Source organism: Felis catus, chromosome E1, assembly GCF_018350175.1.
Source record: "Felis catus isolate Fca126 chromosome E1, F.catus_Fca126_mat1.0, whole genome shotgun sequence".
Lineage (NCBI taxonomy): Eukaryota > Metazoa > Chordata > Mammalia > Carnivora > Felidae > Felis > Felis catus.
Window position 1 is genome coordinate 35,816,153 of NC_058381.1, and position 21,094 is coordinate 35,837,246.

A 21,094-nucleotide genomic window follows, 5' to 3' on the forward strand; every position below is an offset into this window, starting at 1 on the left:
GCCGCCGTTAACCTTGATTTATGCTAAAGCACCAGTAGTTTTGCCCGTTGTTGATTTTGTACCACCAGTGCAAATGTCAGTGCAGTGAAAAAGGCAAACAATTTCTTAAGTATTATGAAAATTGTTTCAATTTCCTGGACTTCTTGAAAGGGACCTCCAGGGATCCATGGACTCCATTTTGGGAACCACAGCCTTATGAGAGCGTGTGCATAGGGAAACGAAGGCCTGTTGCTCAAAGTACAAGTGTTTCATGGTAGAATTTTACTGCATTGCTACCGCTGTTACTTATCATTTAATATGGTGCAGAAATGAATAGAATACTTTAAAAGATCATAAAAAGTTTCAGATTTCTTACTGAACAGAAATGTTTCCCTAGTAATTACGATTTTCAAACAGCAGAGTTTAAGGTACTCAGATTTTCAGCCAGATATTCTTTCAAGTATGTGATAATCTGAGGGTAACCCGTTTTAATGTAGCTTATGGAATTTATGTCCTTATAGTAGCACATGCAGCTTAACATTTTTTTTTCAAGCAGTTGAATACATTACAAAATCTCAGAGCCAAAGATTGCACTTGGGAAGATCTTGCCTTTTCAGAAAAGGCATAGAAGGGGAGGTTAAGGCTGGGAATCTGCCATTCCAGCTTTATATCTTTTGGTTATTAAAGATCTTGCTGAAGAAAACCTCCCTCCCCCGCCTCCCCCCCCACCCCCATTTAAATATGTTTTTTGATAGCGAAGGGAACAGTGGTGTTAAATGACTTCATTTCCACAACTATCTATTGAATGACTCTAAACAAAAGCTTTTATAAAACGTGGGAAAGGGGTATGTTCTGAAATGAGTGAGGAATTGAACCAGTATACCTATTTTGGTGTTAAGGGGTCATGCACTTGGGGAAGTTGGGGTGGGAGTCAGGACTGTCTTTGTGAAGGTGGACCTTTGAGCTGGGTTTTGAAGGGTCCGTATTTTGAAGGCTGGAATTTTGATTGGCAAAGATGGGAAGGGAATTCGGGCAGAAGGAAGGTCGTGGGCAAAAGTGCGGAGGTGAGGAAATGCAGTGTTTGTTGTTACAGGGTGTGTACTGGCAATAATGAACGGTGCAGTGTAGCTGAAGCAAAAAAAGAGGCCTGAGATAGTAGGAGATAAGGTAGGAAAGAAATTGGCCCAGAACAAAGAAGGTCTTCTACTAAGTCTGGGCAGTTAGGCGTTAACGTGGTAAGCGATGGAGAGACTTTGAAAGTTTTTGATTGAATAATAACACAATCAGAGTGTACTTTAAGAAAATGGGTTCAGCCTCATTCATTTGTTAATTCATTCATTGACTTTTTGAAATTGTTCCTCTGTGCCACTTAAGCATGAAAAACAGTGTATGTCACTGTGAACCAGACAGAAAATCCCTATTCTCGTGGAATTTCCCATCTAGGAAGGGAGCTTCAACAAATAAACACAAATGTAGTTACAAACTACTGTAAATGTTAGTGAAGGAAAGGAATAAATTACTATTGAGAAATAATGGGGTACTTCAGGTTAGGCATCTGGGAAGGCCTTGCTGAGGAAGTTAACTGTTAACCGAGTCTCTCTCCCCTCTGCCAAATGCTGTTGTAGGAACTGGGGATATACAGATATATAAGGAACAAAACAGACAAAAGTCCCGGCTCTCACAGAGTGCATATTCAAGCGGTAAATAAGATGAGATATATGATATGTTAGAAGGCAGTACGTCCCAAGGAGGGAAATGAAGCCCAAGAAGGAGATACGGCATACTGGGGTGGGCACGGGGGTTACAGTTTTGGGTGGAATGGCCGTGGGATGTCTCACTAAAGCACTACAAAGGTAATATTTGAGCACATATCTGTAGAAGGTGAAGGAGTGAAGCAGAGCTCCAGACGGAGGGCATGGCAAAAGCAGAAGCCCTGAGGAATGATGTGCCTGGCATGTTCAAGAAACCAGCAAGGCCAGTGTGGCTGGAGTTAAGTGAGCCAGGGAGAAAGTGGTAGACACGGAGTCAGAGGTTAGTGGGAGCCCAGAACCTACAGAGCAGTGGTTCTCACCCATAGCTGCACGTTGGAACTACCTGAGGAGCTTGTAAGAATCCTGGTGCCCGGGCTGCAGCATGCACCACTTAAATAAGAATCTTTGCAGGCGGGACTCGGTGGCAGAGGCACTGGAGAAAAGTAGATGGATTTGAGAAGTATGTTAAAGAATCCATTTAATTATAGATTGAATGTGGGGGTTGAGGAAGAAGAGTGTCAAGAATGACTCCCAGCTTTCTGGCTCAAGCAGTTGGATGTGTAGAGGTGCCACTTAACTGGGATGGGAGTGGGAGATAAGAATGGGAGGGGTAGGTGTGGGATTTGGAGGGAAGATCAGAAATCAGGAATTCAATTTTAGACATGTTAAATTTGAGATGCGATTGAGGCTAAGTATAAATATGTTAAGTAGGCAGATAGACGAGTGGGGCTTGAAGTGAAGTCAGAACTTGAGGTAATAAATTTGTAAATCGTCTGCTTATGATGGTCTTAAAAGTATCTAAATGACATCACATAGGATAGATTTGATGGAAAGAACTGGAGGTGTGGAAACTGGTTAGCCTGTTCCAGCAATCTGAACAGGGATTGGTGCTCGTGTGAACTAGGATTGTGGTGAAGGGAAGAGAAGAGAAAGTTGGAGATTTGAGGCCCTGGGAGCCTGTGAGGAGTGGGGGTGGACAGTAGGCCAGGAATGCAAGACAGCTTTGAGATATCAAGCCTGGATGAATGATCGGTCTGTTAGCAGATATAAAATAGTCAGGAGGAGCTGCTTTGCGAAAAAAGATCGTGTTTGGCTTTGCATGTATTGACATTTAGGAGAGGCTGCCTAGCAGGCAGGCAGTTGAATCTATTGCACTGGGTTTTCGAAGAGCAGGTGAGGTTTGAAAGATACATCTAGGTCTCATTTATATGAAATTGATTCACCGTGGGAGCGGCAAACTTTATGAAAATAAACACCCAGAGTCTTTATCATAACCTGTTAGGTCCTCTGTGATACGGTTCCTGCCTGTTTCTTGTGTAGTACTTTCCTTTGTTTACCGTGATCAAGCTGCACTGGCTTGCTTTGTATTTTTCCGGTATATCCAGCTAAGTCCTCCTTCAGGGCTTTTGCATTTTCTCATCTTGATTCTTCTTTTCCACTTGGTAGAGGGAAGAAGAGTTCAGAGAAAAAACTTCAGAAGTTGGTATCTGGGGAGCAGAGAATATTCCAGGAGATCCTTGCCTAGGTGTGAGAGTGTGGATGAGCATTTGAAGTAGAACGGCTGTGGGAGCCATTGAAGTTGAAATTCTGTCGACACAAAGACCCCGAGTCTCGTGTTGGTCTTAGTGTACCCCCACACTCAAATCAAATTGGGTTGAGGCTCAGCCAGTGGTAGCTTCCCTCCACCTCGGTGGTCTGATGATGGGGTGGTGGTGGTGGTGGTGGTGGTGGTGGTGGTGGTGGTGATGGTTGACCTTTGGAATATAAACTTGACCTGATGCTGACTCGACTCATGCCGTCCCGTCACCGCTTACAGAAATGCCCTCTGCATAGGTGAGAAACTTCCTCCACTGGAAGCTATTGGTAAATTGTTTCAGAAACTTTTGGCTTGAAGAAACAACATGAAAACAGCAGGGAAGTTAATTGCGTGTCAACTTGGATGCATTGTTAGGGACCGCTTCTCTTCATGAGCTGGTGTGTCGCTCTTTAAGTGGTGGTGATCGCAGTAACTGTGAGTAATGCACCACGCACACAAATCCTTAAAAAGGCGTGTGTAATTTCAAAACCTGTAGTGTATTTTTATTTAGAATAAAAAGCTTTGCCTTTTCTGATTATAAAATAATGGGAAAAATATAAAAAATAGAAAATTTAAAAAATTTCGTGTCGCTAAAAATCTTAAAAAATTTGTTTTTGTTTTTTTTTGTTTTGAGAGAATGAAAAAGGCTGGGAGGAGGAGCAGAGAGAGAGGGAGAGAAAGAATCTTAAGCTGGCTCCACGCTCAGCACAGAGCCTGACACAGAGCGCAGTCTCGTGACTGTGAGATCGTGACCTGAGCCAAAGTCCAGAGTTGGATGCTTAACTGACTGAGCCACCCAGAGCCCCAAAAGTGATCTTTTAAAACTCCGCAGAATTCTTCTAGACAGAGTTTTGTTGTATGAATGCACCATATTTGGCCAATTCCCTACTAAAGAACTTCCTTTTTCTCTAGCTTTTGCTTATAAATTGTGCTATGATGAGCGTCCTTATACATAAATACTTATACACTGATCAGATTGATTCGTTAGGATAGATTCTGGAAGTGGAAGCAGAATTGCTGTGCTAAAGGGTATGCAAGCTTCCACTTTTTTCCTAGTCTTTCGATATTTTTAGTTGGAAAGATATTTAGACATATTAGAGGACATTTAAAAATCTATTTTTTGGGGGCGCCTGGGTGGCTCAGTTGGTTAGGCGACCGGCTTTGGCTCAGGTCATGATCTCACCGTTTGTGAGTTCCAGCCCCGCGTCGGGCTCTGTGCTGACAGCTCGGAGCCTGGAGCCTGCTTCAGATTCTGTGACTTGCTCTCTTTCTCCCCCTCTCCTGCTCACGCTCTGTGTCTCTGTCTCTCAATAATAAATAAACATTAAAAAAAATGTTTTTTAAATCTATTTTATTATTCTGTCAGCCATTTCCCACTTTCCATCTGATAAGCTGTTTTGTTTTGTGTTGTAACTACCTATTCTTAGGTCTCACTAGACCTACCTAAAGAGAATTTGGGGGTAGGGAAGGACATACATGTAGAAGAATTAAAATACTTGGCATCCCACATTAATTATCAGGTTCTAAGTAACCCCCCTTAACTGCCAAGAAAGTGACAATAAGTATGATAGGAATTCAGAGGGAGCTGAGGTGATCAGGAAATGCTTGAAGGCAAGGCAGAACTTGACCTGGATCCAGAAGGGTAATATTTAAATAGGAGGTAGAAGAACGTTCCTGGCTTTCAGAAGAGTATGACCAGATATGAGGAAGGCACACGATTGTGTGTATGAGCTGACACATGGGCTTGCAGTCTAACTGATAGACTAATTGGAGAGAAGCGTTCGTATTGTGGTGTCGTGGAGGGGCTTGTATGGGGATTAAGTTATATCCCAGAGGACCAATTTTATTCTCAGCACATCTGAAGTTACTCAGTATGGAACTGTCAGATAAAGCAGATATACAGATGTGGCCCAACTTGAATGCATTAAAGTCTCTCTTTTTTTAATTTTAATTTTTTAATGTTTATTTTTGTGTATGAGAGAGAGACAGAGTGCGAGCAGGGGAGGGGCAGAGAGAGAGCAAGCCACAGAATCTGAAGTAGACTCCAGGCTCTGATCTGTAAGCACAGAGCCTGGCGTGGGGCTGAAACTCACAAACTATGAGACCGTGACCTGAGCCGAAGTTGACTGAGCCATCCAGGCACCCCTAAACTCTCTTTCTTACAAGAAGCATAGGAGAAGGTTATTTATTTATGTAAGTGAATTACTTAAATAATGAACTTTCTATAGATCTTAAAAGTTCTTATAATAAAAACAATGTCTTTGTAACTGTGTGTGATGATGGATGTTAACTAACCTTATTATGGTGATCATTTTGCAGTATTACACATATATTAAATCATTAGGTTGTACACCTAAAGTTAATACGATGTTACATGTCAATTATATCATAAACAAACTTCCCAGTACTTAAATATTTATTATGTAGTTTCACAGAAGAGTGGCAACTTTCATGGATCTCAGTTTCTTCTATAAAATCAGAGTTGTTTTTTTTTTAATTTTTTTTTTCTTAATGTTTTTATTTATTTTTGAGACAGAGAGAGACACAGCATGAGCAGGGAAGGGGCAGAGAGAGAGGGAGACACAGAATCGGAAGCAGGCTCCAGGCCCTGAGCCGTCAGCACAGAGCCCGATGCGGGGCTCGAACTCACAGACTGTGAGATCATGACCTGAGCCAAAGTTGGACACTCAACCAACTGAGCCACCCAGGCACCCCTATAAAATCAGAGTTTTTAGACAAGGTACTCGCTGAAGTACTTTCTGGTGCTGAGATTGCTATATAACCTTTCAAGAATACCTTGATTTTATGAAATAAATTGGCCTGCTGTGTGGCTGATACCTTCTAGCTCCTTAGGCACAATAATGCACTCCCACATCTGTGAGAGCAAAAGTCTTTGATTGGATGATTGTCTCCTGGCTTCCCAGGTCTAGAATGATTCACCTTTGGAAATTCAGTTCTCACTTTTTATTTCTAAATGACACGTAGAGATTTTCATTTGAAAGAGTTTTATGGCTAAGATTGAGCTTCAAGAGGATGCTGTGAGGTTGAGAGGAATTATTATAATAGTCAGTTTTAAATTATCTTCCTGTAAATTATCCGTAGGGATTTATTTCATGCTGGCTTCCTCCTTTTATTTTGAATTCACTCCCATGATGACTTAAATGTATGGCTATGCTATGTAAATACATTTTATTATTAGTTTAGACCAGATACAATTTTGGATATGAATCTATAGGAAAAATTACATAATGCATTCCAAAGCAAAATGTTAAGGATTTCTTTTTTACTCTCTGTTTTGAATTTCTTATACCACTTTTTGTCTCCTTTTGTGTGGATAATTGAGAACTGACTAGGACTTTTTAAACTCAGAGACTTTCTGTTTAAAGTACACAATCATTGGGGTGCCTGGGTGGCTCAGTCAGTCAAACATCCGACTCTTGATCTCAGCTCAGTTCTTGATCTCAGGGTCATGAGTTCAAGCCCCGTGTTGGGTTCTGCACAGGGCATGGAGCCTACTTAAAAAAAAAAAAAAGGTAAAGTGCACAATCATCACAGGGTGATTGATGTATGGAAGTGTTGAATCACTGTATTGTATACCTGAACCTAGTATGACTGTATATGAACTAACTGGAATTAAACAAAAACTTAAAAATAAAGCGTACAGTGAGGTTCACAACTGATTCGTGGCATACTTTAAGTGTCTCCCACCTAGCATCACATCCTTTTCACTAAGCTGTGCTACCTTGGACCAAAACGTCTTTTAGAGAGACTCCAAGGTAAACTGTCGTAAGGTGACCACATAGCTCTTCTGACAAGCATTCTCAGGATGCTTTTAACATGATGCAGCCTTCAGAATTCAGGATGCGTTCTGCAGTTTTGCAAGTAAACTGATCAGTGTCACCAGAGTTGATTGATCTCCGGGAGGAGTGGCTAAATGATCTCACACGGGGCTGACACATAAACCAGAATGCCATTTTATTAATGTACATTGAGGGGCGGTCTTTTCTGTGACCTAGAAAAACATGTGACTGCTCAGTCCATTCTCCTTCTAGTGTCAGGGTATTAATAGTAAAAACTAATAATCACTAATGTTTACTGCACGCTTATTATGTCTCAGGCACTGCTCCAAGCATTATACATGTAAGTAAATCATCTGATCTTCATAATAACCTTATGAAGGAAGTATTCTTACCTGTATTTTACAGGTGAGGAGTCTGGGGCACAGAGGGGTTTTTTGTTTTTGTTTTTGTTTTTGTTTTTAGTAACTCGCCTGAGATCATACAATTGGTGACTACTATGTTGTACTAAGCAAAAGGTCACTTGGTAAGCATAGAATCTTAGCAAAGGGAAGTAAAAATCCTTGAGGGAGGGCCATTTTATCTGGATCATGATATATTCACTCCTTCCTTTTTCAAACATTTATTAAGCACCTACTGTTTGCTGGGCACTACTTTGACACCAGGCTTATCAAGGTGAATATAACAGTTAAGTGCTACCCTCCTGGGACTCCAGTTTGGTGGGAAAGACAGATAATTACAGCAGCAAGAGATTTACGCATTGAGAGACAGGAGCATTTAAATCCTACTTGGAGAGATAAGAATAGATGTTACAAAGGTGAAGTAAAGGCAGAATGGGTAGAGGAAACACTTTATGCAAAGATGTTGTGCCAAACACAAGCTTACTTCGCAGGAATGAAACAAGAAAGCATTGCATTAATTAAGGTAATTATGTCTTGAACTAATCCAGCTGTTCATTGTGGGGATTAAGAGAAACAGATGAGTTTGAAATATATTTCTGAGGTAAAATTGACAAGACATGGTGATTGACTAAATTAGGGCGTGGGGAGTGGAGGTGGGGGTAGTGAGAAAGAGTGGGGAGTTAAGGCTAACTCCTCTATATCTAGTTTGAGTACTTGGGTGAATGGTAGGATCACTGAAGACAATCAGGTTTTTGGAGGGGAGGATGGGCTTCTGTTTTGGACTTGCTGAGTTTGAGATGCCTATGAGATGGGCGTCTGATGTCTAGGAGCGGGAAGCTGGTTTGCAGTAGAGAAGAGAGACGCATATACATGGTGGCTGAAGCCATGGGAATTAATAAATTGGGGGCAGTGACAGTGATCTGGATTGGCTAGAAGGCAAGGGCAAAAGTGGAGAAGGGCCAGTATTTCTCTGTTTTCAGTAAATCCTTATTTAAGTTTTTAGGTCCTGTTTTGTCTGCTTTTGACTTGGTAGAAATCTTGTCTTTTGAAGTAAGTGCTCTGAATAACTCTTTTATTTATGGTTGTTGTCTTACAGTTTATACAAAACCTGTTTTGTATTTTTATTGCAGTGATGCTTACATGTGAATTTTGTCAACAAAAAAAGTGTATCCAGAGTTTGGATCCTTTTAAAAGGATCTGGTTAGAACTTTTTACAATCCCAAAACCTCATTTTAACAAGTTTCTCAAATTTTACCACCAGTGCCTTAACCAAGCTCACAAATAGTAAGATGGGTGGATTTAAATTTATTCATTCTCCTCTTACTTGATTATCACTACTTGAAGGCAGAGAGGTAAGAAAGGATCTGAAGAGTCTACAAACTGGATAGCGAGCGCGGTACTGACTCCAGTCTCCCCTGCCCCCATACATCGTGAATGATTTCACTATAAATATCTGTGGTATTTAAAAAAAATAATTAAAAGTGTTTTTCTTTTCGAAGAAAAGAAAGTTTTATTCATCTCCTTCAAGTATTGTAGGAATTGAAATAGAGGTCATAATTTCATTCTAGAATAAGTAAGAGAACAGTATCCTCTTAATTGCCAACTATAACATAAAGATATTTTGAATTAGTGAACTTAACATCAGTTGTGAAAAGTTAAGAGTGTATAGACATATGAGACATTTAGAGAAGTGATTGGGTTAGTTATAAATTATGTGGAAGTCTCAACGACATTGGACATGAGATTTTGGTAATTTATTCACCAATAGCAACCTAAGACACCTCCCTTTCTCCACTGGTCGGTGCCTTGACTACTGTGCCTTGTATAGTGTTCATTAAAAACTGATACAATGAAAAAAAAAAACCCAGACTGCTTACTTTTGGAAGTTATTTGCATTACATGATCTGATTGGATAAACTTTTGTGCCAAGTATGGGCAGCAACCAATAAATATGTACTTTGGTTACCAGACTGTCTGTAGCCAGTCATAAGCCATTGCTTTCTTTTATGTCATAGTAGTTTGCCATTTAACATAGCAACTCAACCAAATACTGCTTCAGTTTGTTCTTGACAGTATGTGCAAGCTTAGTATTAAATTGAATGTCTTTGGATTTGATTTTTGGATTAGTTTCAAGTAGTCATTTGTTTTTCTGTCCTTGATTCATTGCCACTTAATACCAGTCTCAAATCCAAGAAACATATTCTTGTGTGTCTTGGAAATAGTAGATTGCCGTGGAGGATGTAATTATTTTGTCTCAGTATGAGATCTGCCTCTTTAATTATGTGATTAGAATATTTGCTTTTGTTTGGTTTATAGTTTTTATTTGAAAGCTCTTAACCTTAAATTTTTATCTCCTAATCTGTGGACTTCAGTCTGGTAGATGGGACATTGAACTCCATTAGGTGGAATTTGCCAACACCTGGAAGACTTTAATTTTTCTACAGCTGCAGTCTTAAAGGGCCTACCCAAATCACAGGCCCACAGGTAAGGGCTTCTTTATTAGTAGTAGAATTTGCGGACCTCTCGCCGGGTTTTTTGATAGTATCACAGGCAGGACCCTTGCCAGGTAACCGTTGTATTTGACCTTGTGGTTCCATTTCGTTCAGCTCCCCTTCCCTTTCCCAGTTGATGCCTTGTTGGATACCTGGAGCTACCTGCTCTGAGTCCAGTGTCTGGAGTTGGGCCCCATTGAGCATTTGTAGTGTAGTCAGAGCAAGGGCTGGGAAAACCACCCTCTTTTTTTTTTAAACCCTCATTTTGAAAAGGACGCTTCTGGCCCTCAGCGTAGGAGGTGCTGGCCTTGGTTAGTTTTGTGTGGGGGTGTATGTAAGGTTGGCCTTGATTTTGAGTGCTTCCGATTGATGCTTAAGATGGTAAAGTTTTGTGTGGTTCTCGTTAGTGTTCCCCTGAAAGTATAGAAACTGGGGGCAATTTTCTTGAGAGATTCAGTGTTGGGTGTGGTGGTTTTATTGGGTGAGGAAAGAATGTATTGAGAATTATCTCATAGTAGGTGTTCCTAAATTGTATTTTCCTGAGTTCTTATAAAAGTAGAGGGAGCTCCTGCTGAATACAAAACATACTGCATTAGATATACTACATTTCCCTGATTCTAGAATAGAAACGGGTTTTTTTTTTTTTCACATTTCAGTGGGTTTTTTTTTTAAGGTTTTATTCTTGAGAGAGAGAGAGGGGAGGGAGAGAATGCGAGCAGGGGAGGGGCAGAGAAGAGGAAACAGAGGATCCGAAATGGGCTCCACTCTGACAGCACAGAGCCCATTGTGAGGCTCAAACTCATGAACTGTGAGATCATGACCTGAGCCGAGATTGGACGCTTAACTGACTGAGCCACCCAGGTGCCCCAAGTATTTTTTGTTTTTCCCCCTAAATGTGATAGCATACCATAATTGAAGATGTAATGCTTATAATAACAAATTATAAGAAAGTAAAATGAGAACTTGTGTATTATTTATTTTGTTTTAGAAACTTAGGTACCCTCCCCCCCCCCCACACACACATTTCGAGAGTTGCTTGGTGTCCACGTGGTCCTTTGCAAATACTTTCTATTAAACTACAGATGATGATTTTCAAAGTGGGTGAATACTTTAAAAACACACCAAGAGTTGCTTCCTATGTGCTTTATTAGCAGTTTTATCACCTGTGGAATCATATACTATCCCATTTAATTCATAGGGACTCTTTGCCAGTGACAAAGGTAAGGAACTAAACTGATCTCACTGTTTTCATAAGCCTCTCTGGGTGAAAGTAGCCAGGTTATATGTGAAGGAATTTAGCCGCACATGTTATTAAATCCACATCCTGGTCTAAGAACTGGGTGTCCTTGGGATTCATAGACTCTGTAGTGTGAGTCGCTCACCTACTCTCCTTTTGTTCCCTTCCCCAAATTTATTTTCTATCAGTATCTTCTTACCCAGGCATCTCGAGGAAATAGCACTTAAATCTTATAAACAAACAAGTACCACATACCATGTTTGCTATATTTTTGGCTGAAGTTTGTCCACTTAATTCATAAAAGGTATTTCTGACCTTTTTTTTTTTTTTTTTTTTTTTTGTCTGAGTCTCACTGACTCTTCTGCTTAAAGGTTTGTTTATGTCTTTCTGTTTGTATCAAGTGGGTAGATGCTGAAAGGTACAAGCAATCCAGCAATCACTCGGGGAGCGTGTATATGAGTAAAATATTTGTAGGGCAGGGTGGTAATGTCTATCAAAATAAACAGTGTACAGGCTCTTGGGCTTGCTTGCACATATGTTCAGATACACCTATTTGCTGGGTGGTTTGCTGCAGAAAACACCTGGAAACCACACATCAGAGTACATTGGAATTCTTTGCAACCTTTAGAAAGAATAGGTCTATGTGTACCTCCAGGGAGTGTGAGAGTGTGTGTGTGTGTGTGTGTGTGTGTGTGTGTGTGTGTGTGTGTTTGGTACATGCCCTTTTTTGGGTTTTGTCCATTTTTTTGGTTTTGTTTCTAAAGCTACAGAACAATGGTTGTCTTTAGGCTTTGGAAAAGGAAATTGGGTGTTTGGAAGGAAACTTTTACTTTTCATCTATAGCTTCTTACAGCTTCTGAATTATTTGTTTTACATATATGTATATCTTTTAGTTTTCAGAAAGCATATATGAAGAGAAGCAGATATCATTTTAACATTATTTCCAAAGGGCATAGAACCTGCACTCTAAAAGGGACCTTGGGTGGGTGGGGGGGGGGGTGCCTGGGTGGCTCAGTCGGTTGAGCGTCCGGCTTCCGCTCAGGTCATGATCTCGCAGTCTGGGAGTTCGAGCCCCGCATCGGGCTCTGTGCTGACAGCTCAGAGCCTGGAGCCTGCTTCGGATTCTGTGACTCCCTTTCTCTGCCTCTTCCCCACTCATGCTCTGTCTCTCTCTGTCTCTCAAAAATGAATAAACGTTAAAAAAAAAAAATTAAAAGGAACCTTGGACAGTCATCCTTAATTTAAGGACGAGAAAACACAAATTTAGGGAAGCATGTGCAAAGCCTGCACTAGAATTCAGGTCCCAAGGACAGCAGAAGCTTATGAATATATTGACTTGTTCTATTCTTATTCTATTTATTTAACTGATGTCCATTTCTCATTGTGAAGAATTGATTTTGGAAGCCCTAATAAAATGCTGACCTTTGTAAGATAGTTCTTAAAATAACTACCTCTGGCAGTAAAGAAAAAATGTAGTGGTAGCTTACCCACATTTTGTAACTTTGGAGACCCGATTCCTTAAAAGTTAATTTATACATTCTGTAAGTTTTTAATATTTGATTGAATTGGTGTTTAGAGTCCAAAGTTTCCCTTTTTAAATTTTTTTTTTTTTTTTAAATTTAGAGAGAGAGGGAGAGAGAGAGAATCTCAAGCAGGCCATACTCAGCACAGAGCCCGACACAGGGCTCAATCTCATGACCGTGAGATCACGACCTGGGCTGAAACCAAGAATCGGACACTTAACCAGCTAAAGCCCGAAGGCTTCCCTTTTTGATTTGAATACGTAGCTGACACTTCTAGATTCTTAAAATTGGTTTCACTGAGTTTTCATTCCATCTGGTATCTAGGGGTGAATAAATGGAGAAATAATTTTTGTGACTTCAAAAGTTTTGGCTTGCTATTTAAAGGCAGAGTGTACTGTAAAAGATGGCAGGAAAATTGTTCAAAGGATGAAAACTTCTATACTGGGGAGAAGCTCTCAGTTCCTGAGAATATGTGCAGTTCTTCTTTTAACTGTAAGCTGAGACTTTTCCTGGCTCCTCAAGGCCAGAAACATTTTCTCTTTATTCAAACCAAACAAAGAAATTGGTAGTGTTAAGGCTGGTTGGTAAGTTCACCGTGGGACTGGACGTCCAAACTGCATTCAGTGAACATTTTTTATGGTTGACTGACTCTAGGACTCCAGCAATAGCAACATATTTATTAGTGTTAAGATTAGTAATTGGATTTAGGATAAATATCTGTCTTTGCTTGTGTAAGTGGGGAAAAGTTACTCTTCCAAAATATAATCCATAGGCCTCTCAAAATGGGCACTCTATTTGATAATAATTTGATTATGCTGATAAGATGAGTCTTTTCTTCAAAGGAGAGGGTTTTCATGAAATAAAGGAGCCTTTTAAAAACATCTGGAGGATCAGAGTCAAATAATGTCTGTGCAGTTTTAATCAGCAAAGGTTTGGTTGAATTGAAAGGGAAGAGGTTCATAGAGGGCCAAGAACAAATAGAGTGGCAAATATTTCTTTGTAACCCCACATCCTTAGGGAGGAATGCAGTCTGTATAGCCACTGTAGTCCTGTTGTGAATGTAGACTGAGCAGTGGGATCGGATAGTGTGATAGTTGATTTAATTTGAACAGTCACATTAGGTAAGACTAGAAAGCTAGATCGGGGGACGTCAATGTTAGGTGTGTTTCCTGGTTTGTTTCTAGGATCCTTTCTAATAATGGAGATCAGTGAGAAACCAGTTAACCAGGTGAGAGAACCAGTTCAGGTGAGAGAAAACTGCACAGAAATGGATGAATGTGGAATGTGTTAGGAAGCAAGACCACTTGACAGGACCTGCTGATAGATGGGCCGGGAAAAGAGGGGTTTGGCTTGAGCAATTGGGTAGAACACGGTGCTGTTTCCTATTTTAGTCACGGTAGACATCTCAAATAAATATTAGGGAATGAAAGAAATTGTGCTAGCTAGCTATTTATTTATTTAGACAGGTAGGATGTCCTACCTATTCTTTTTTTTTTTTTTTTAACTTCATTTATTTATTTTGAGAGAGAGTGAGAGAGCAAGCAGGGGAGGGACAGAGAGAGAGGGAGACAGAGAATCCCAAGCAGGCTCTGCACTGGCAGTGCAGCGACTGATGCGGGGCTCAAACCCACGAACCATGAGACCATGACCTGAGCTGAAATCAAGAGTCAGACGCTTAGCCAACTGAGCCACCTGGGGACCCTGAAGCTGTGCTTTTTAATTCATTGAGCTTATAGAAGAGGACAGTTTTTTTTGGATTCAGGCTACAAAATTACTCTGGCATGTTAGAACATGAGACATTTTATTTAAAAAAAAAGAAATTATGGGGCGCCTAGGTGGCTCAGTCAGTTGAGCGTCCAACTTTGGTTCAGGTCATGATCTCACAGCTCTTGAGTTCGAGCCCTGTGTCGGGCTCTGTGCTGACAGCTTAGAGCCTAGATGGGGCCTGCTTTGGGTTTTGTGTCTCCGTCTCTCTCTGTCCCTCCCTTGCTTGTACTCTTTCAAAAGTAAATACATTTAAGAAAAACTTTTAGAAAAGAATTATGATTATTAGGTGCTAAAGTATGGAAAGTCATTCTTTTTTTTTTTACTTTTTATTTTAGAGAGAGACAGGTGTGGGAGAGGGGCAGAGGGAGAGAGAGACTCTTAAACAGGCTCCGTGCTCAGCACAGAGGCTGACACAGGGCTCGATTTCATGATCCTGGGACCGTGACCTGAGCTGAAATCCAGAATCGGACACTCAACTGACTGAGCCACCCAGGTGCCCCTGGGAAATCTTTCTTAAAGTATTAGGACATATGATTTGTTCCCAGGGTCCGGCCTTGAAAGTTGGCATGAAAAAAAAAAAAAAAAGTTGGCATGAGCCTATCAACGATTAGCCCAGGTCTCCCTTAATGGTGCTCAGAATTCATTAGATAAAAGAGCATACTTTTGCAACAGAGTTGCCACCTAAAAAATGAAATGGGAATTGAAGCTAGGGTATATAAATATATCTTCTATCAGTTATTTTTCTAGTTCCTACGTGTTGAATAAAAGACCATACCTGATCCAAGAATCACCCAGTCATAGGAATTACGAAGTTTTGGATTAGGAGTTGAAAGACTTGAGTTCTGAATTCAGACCCCTTCATAGCCATGTGACCATGACAGATTCTAACCTCCGAGTTTGTGTTTCCTTATTTGTAAGATTACTCGCTGGGCATGCCTCACAGGGCTGTTAAAACTCCCAAATAAGATCAGGAATGTCCAAGTACTTCGGAGACCGAAGCACACTGACTAATGTTTGTGAGGAAATGGTTACGTAGCTTAAAGCATTAAATACAGGAGGATCTTGGAGGTCTTTATAACGAAGACCAGGGGGATGGGGTAGTAGTGTGTGGGTTGTACCTCTGTTGTGAATCTTGAGGCTGTGGTTTCCGCTAGGTTGTCGTACCTAACTGTGTGGATTCATTGAGTGGCCTTAGAATTCTTAACCCAAGGGTCTTGTGAAACAGACAACCCCAGATATATTTCAGTGCTAGAAAGACAAAATGTAAAAGGAAGTTTGGTTTCGCTGTCTTACTTGGTAGTTCAAACCGTATTCCTGGCCTTCGTTCCAAAATGAAAGGCAGCAAAATATGGTTCGTATTTTTGACTTTTAAGTGTTCTCCCCTTTAGTGGACCTTTGGACGATGGCGTGGGGGATTTTGTTTGGTTTACCTTGGAGTATCTTTTCCTTAAGAAGCGAAAAGTAAAAATATGCCAGAGGCTTGCTGGCAGTTGAGAGCAACTGTTGGTCAGCAAGAGAATGGAAGGGGGGAAAAAGGTTGGGGAAGGAAAAAAGCAAATGAAGAGGGAGGAAAAAATGTAATTGAAAGAGGAGAAAAAGCTTAAAGTCTCAAGTTTTCTTTTAAAGAATCTGTCTTTGAGTTCAGGCACTAAAATTGGAGGTGATTAAAGAAGAGGGGTTTGGATTAGTCCCTTGAGGGGAAGGAATAAAATTAGGGAAGGATGGAGGAGGAGGAGAAATGTTCAGGAGGTTGGAAGGTAGGATGGTGGGGAGGAAGGAGGAGGTCCTCGGTGGACACCTGATTCCTTTTATATAAGGCTTTAGTCTCTGAAGATAGTCTGGATTACCGTATCAGTTGTATTTAAAATGTGCTTTCTTGGGGCACCTGGGTGGCTTGGTTAAGTGTCTGACTTTCGCTCAGGTCATGATCTCGAGGTTCGTGACTTCGAGCCCCACGTCGGGCTCTGCACTGACAGCTTGGAGCCTGCTTGGGATTCTCTCTCTCTTTCCTATCTGTCTGCCCCTTCCCCACTTGTGCACACACACGCACTGTCCCTCTCTCTCAAAATAAATACTTAATTTTTTTTTTAAATGTGCTTTTGGGGCGCCTGGGTGGCTCAGTCAGTAAAGCGTCCGACTTCAGCACAGGTTGTGATCTCGCGGTTTGGGAGTTCGAGTCCCACATTGGGCTCTGTGCTGACAGCTCAGAGCTGGAGCCTGCTTCGGATTCTGTCTCCCCCTCTCTCTGCCCCTCCCATGCTCGTGCTCTGTTTGTCTCTGTCTCTCAATAGTAAATAAATGTTAATTTTTTTTTTTATGTGCTTTCTTGCTGTCAGGAAGTCAGCTTCCTATATCCTCTGCTTAAATAGGCCCAGTGCTATGTAATTCCCATCAACTGGGAAAAGTACTTTACCAACAAGAGCTCGATTTTTCAATATTAAGATCGGAACTGAATTCATTGGCTTCTTTGGGCTGGATTCAGACTACATTATTATTGTCTACTTAAAATATTTCTCCAGTGTCGATTTTTAAAAATCTTTTCTAATTTACTTTTCCTTCTGAATTCATTGCTTTTGAAATGTCTTTTAAAAAGACAGACAAAAAGTATAGATCATGACAAACATCTCCAGCTGAAGTCCTCTTTATTTATTTTCTCTGTTCTTTTGGCCACCCTCACTCCCCAGAGACAACCTATTACCACAAATTTAGTGTGCATCCTTGCAGTGCGGTGTGTGTGTGCACACGTGTGTGCACGTGTGTGTGTGAGAGAGAATATATAAATTCTGTTGTAGTGTTTTCGCTTCTTATTGTTTTTCAAGGCCTATGCGTTTGATACATATAAATCTAGGTCCCTCATTTTAGCCATTCAATTTTTATTTCACTGTGACTATTTCAGTTTTTCTAAACCTTTTGATGGATCTTTACCTTGTTTCCATTTATTTGCCATTACAGACAAAACTCCAATGGCCTCCTGTGTATCCCTCATGGTTTCCTTGTCTTCCTCCTCCTCCTCGTTACTGTGGCTGCTTTGGTGGTTTGATTCTTTTTTTCCCCTAAGTATCGTATTTGAATTCTCCCCCTTGGCGAATACCACTTTGGTATTCACAGTCATTTGGGGGAGAAGGAGCGATGAGGAAAACTTTTCATAACTTGGAATGCCAACTTCTTTTATTAGAGTTGGAGGCTCTGAAAATTTCTTTTCCTATAGATTCTTTTTGGAATCTGATAAATTTGGCAACTTTTGCATTTCATTATTTTGTATTTTTATTGTCTCATATCCAGTGGCTGTTTTCCATAAACGTCAGTAACTCCTCACTTTTTCCTTTTCTCTCTTCCTCTTTAACTACTTTTTTACGGAGTTCTTCCTCCCTACTAAGGGTAGGACTGTTTAATGATCTCCAATCCAGTTCAGGCAATTCTTGTGTTAGTTTCTAAGTTCAGCATGATCCAGACATAGCTGATATTTATAGAAGAGTTTCTTGGAGCATTCTCAGCCAAATTAAACATTAAAAAATAATAAGCCTTCACCTTATATTAGAATTATTACCGATAAATTTTGTTGAGGGACCATATGTTTCAATGATCAGTGGTTTTCATTTGTAATGTTTTTTGGTCTGGAGTCTTTAATCCACTATACTTTATTCATTATTGCGAGGTTGAGTACATTTTTAATTTTTATGTTCCATGTCTTTCCCCCTTTAAACGTGGATGCTATTCAGAGCTTCGAGCACTTGGAATGCTGAAGTGTTACAAACGAAAACTGTTACTCTTCTCTAATAATACACTCTGCCTCCCGCAAGTGTTTGAGTAGGACTTCCTTGCTTGACAACTAATTTGGGCCGCCACCTCCTATATGAATAGATAGTCATGATATTTTCACCTCACGAATATGTGAACTATCTTTAAGAATTTGAGAAGAATTTATGTGCGAAGGATTTTTTAAAACTTTTTATTTATTTTTGGGGCAGGGAGGGGGGTGCAGAGGATCCGAAACAGGCTCTGCACTGACCCCAGAAAGCCCGCCGTGGGGCTCGCACTCACGAACTGTGAGATCCTGACCTGAACCGAAGTCAGATGCTTAATCGACTGGGCCACCCAGGTGCCCGCAAAGTATTTATTTTAAACAATTGATAAGAAGACCTTAACGTGGAAGCCTCAGTAATAAGTATAACTATAGACTATCAGATGCCTGTGTATCTTCTCTCAGGTTTGTTCATGTCTTACAATATGGTTCAGGTCCCAAGTACTGTGTTCAGAAAATAACCTTTGGATCTAGGTTTACTCCAGCTTTAACTTGGGTGAAGTATTCCATCAAAAGTATAAGCTCCTGTCTGCATGCTCAGACGTATCTGTCATGTCACCCAGTGGGCGGTTTTGCTTAGTGAATTATTTCCCGTATGCCACTGTAATCACTAAGTTTGAATGGAGTTCTTTCCCCACTCTTTATCACATCAGTCCCACAATTTATGCTGGGCAGAAGTGTTCTTACTTAAAATCTTTCTTTAGAGTAAAATTATGTTCTTACACTATTTATGCACTAACACTATGGAGTTTTGTTTTCCCCTTCGCTTTGAAAACTCTGCCATAAAATATTTTGGTATCTAAACCAAAAGTAATTTTTTTTTTTCTCCAACTGTAGTCACCTTCTTGGGATATTTCATCTGGATAATAACAGAAGTCTTCTGTTTCTGTGGGGGTAAAAATACAAAGAACTTTCTTCTTGAAATTGTATTTTGTTTACATAATTCTTTTTCGAAACACCTTACTTTCAGGGTGCCCGGATGGCTCAGTTGGTTAAGCATCTGACTCTTGGTTTCCGCTCCCGTCATGATCTCACAGTTTCATGAGTTCGAGTCCCACATCCGGCTCCTGTGCTGGCAGTGCGGACCCTGCTTGGGATTCTCTCTCTCCCTGCTCCTCCCCCACTTGCACTGTCTCTGTCTCTCTCACAATGAATACACTTAGAAGGAATAAAACATACTCGTTCAAAAAAACCCAAACGACGTAACAAGCATAACTAAAGGCAGCAATCGGTCTTCAAGCTATGCTCCGTCTTGTCAAGGAGTTCCCGTGTGGGTATGCCAGCGTACAATTGCACCGGCAGTATGAGAGAGTTCTTTTGTCTCCGTGGTCTCCCAGCACTGCTGTCATTAAAACAGGTACTACACATTTGTTAGGGAAAACGACAGCTTAGTTTGTATCAGCTGTCTATAAGTTTTATCTGTGACTCGGTAAACCTGAAACTTATTAGTAAAATGAACTTTGTTATTGAATTTGGCACGGGGGGGGCACATTCTTCTTTTAGTGTATCTAGTTACGGTCTAACCTTTCAAGAATAGAAATCCAAAAGAAAAAGAGATTAATTCAGCCATTTATTAAATAAGTGTTTATTTCTGGCCTGCCTCGTGCCAGACACAGTCTGGGTGGAAACAAGACAAGAGGCTCCCTTCATACGTTCCAGATATAGTAGGGTAGATGACTTTCTGTGCTAAAGAACAAAGTGAAGTAATGAAGGAGGAGGAATAGGATTGTGGGCTTGGGGGAGGGGATGACATCTTTAAGGGTGTCCAGGAAGGCCTCCTGGAGGTGGTGACTGTTACAGAAAGACCCAACGGTGATGAGGGCACCAGAAGAACATCTAGGGGGAGAGTTACCCAGGTAGAGAAAAAGGCAACTACAGAGTCCTGCAGCAGGAACAGGCCTGTTCTGCCTCAGGAACAAGAGCAAAGAAGGGCAGTTTGGCTGGAACATAGTGAGCTCAGGAGAACGTAACGGGAGGTGAGGCCAGAGAGGTAATGAGGTCCAGATTGTGCAGGCTCTTTTCAGCCATTACAAGGATTTTTGGCTTTTACCCAGAGTGAGATGGGAAATCATTGCCGGTTCCATGAATACCAAAAAAATACTTGTATCTTGGCTTTGCTTTCAAAAGCTTTGGGTTATTTCTTGTAATAATTTGGGTTTTAACTAATGGCTGCTGCTGAGTAGCCATACATAGATTTAAACATTTGAGTAAGTACTGCAAATTTCCCTGAAATACAAATCTTAGGTATTGCATTTAAATTCAAAAAAAGAAAGTATAATAGAAAAGACTGTCTGTAGGTGTTCATTCCTAGGTGGCCCTGTGTTTTTACTGAGTTCTCATTATGAATTGTCTTGAGGAAAAAAAAATCAAGGGACACCTGCCTGGGTGGCCCAGTAGGTTAAGCGTCCACCTTCCTCTCAGATCATGATCTCATGGTTCTTGAGTTCAAGCCCCACATCGGGCTCAGTGCTGGTAGCTCAGAGCCTGGAGCCTGTTTTGGATTCTGTGTCTCCCTCTTTCTCTGCCCCTCCCCCCCCTCAAAAATAAACATTTAAAAAATTTTTAAGGGGCGCCTGGGTGGCTCAGTCGGTTGGGCGGCCGACTTTGGCTCGGGTCATGATCTCACGGTCCATGAGTTCGAGCCTCGCGTCGGGCTCTGTGCTGACAGCTCAGAGCCTGGAGTCTGTTTCGGATTCTGTGTCACCCTCTCTCTGACCCTCCCCCGTTCATGCTCTGTCTCTCTCTGTCTCAAAAATAAATAAACGTTAA

At 40.9% G+C, this 21,094-nt stretch overlaps 1 protein-coding gene across 3 annotated transcripts in view; it reads left to right on the forward strand.

The window, feature by feature from the left end:
* SPOP (speckle type BTB/POZ protein) overlaps positions 1-21,094 on the forward strand; it is a 66,655-nt gene that overhangs the window by 9,893 nt on the left and 35,668 nt on the right. The window contains exon 1 of one of the 3 annotated variants that reach the window (XM_045044122.1): positions 9,612-9,988. The exons of the other annotated variants lie outside the window; for them this stretch is intronic. The gene's annotated coding sequence lies outside the window, so the exon portion shown is untranslated. Of the gene's footprint in view, positions 1-9,611; positions 9,989-21,094 lie in introns of those variants that run through there. 3 annotated transcript variants of the gene reach the window in all.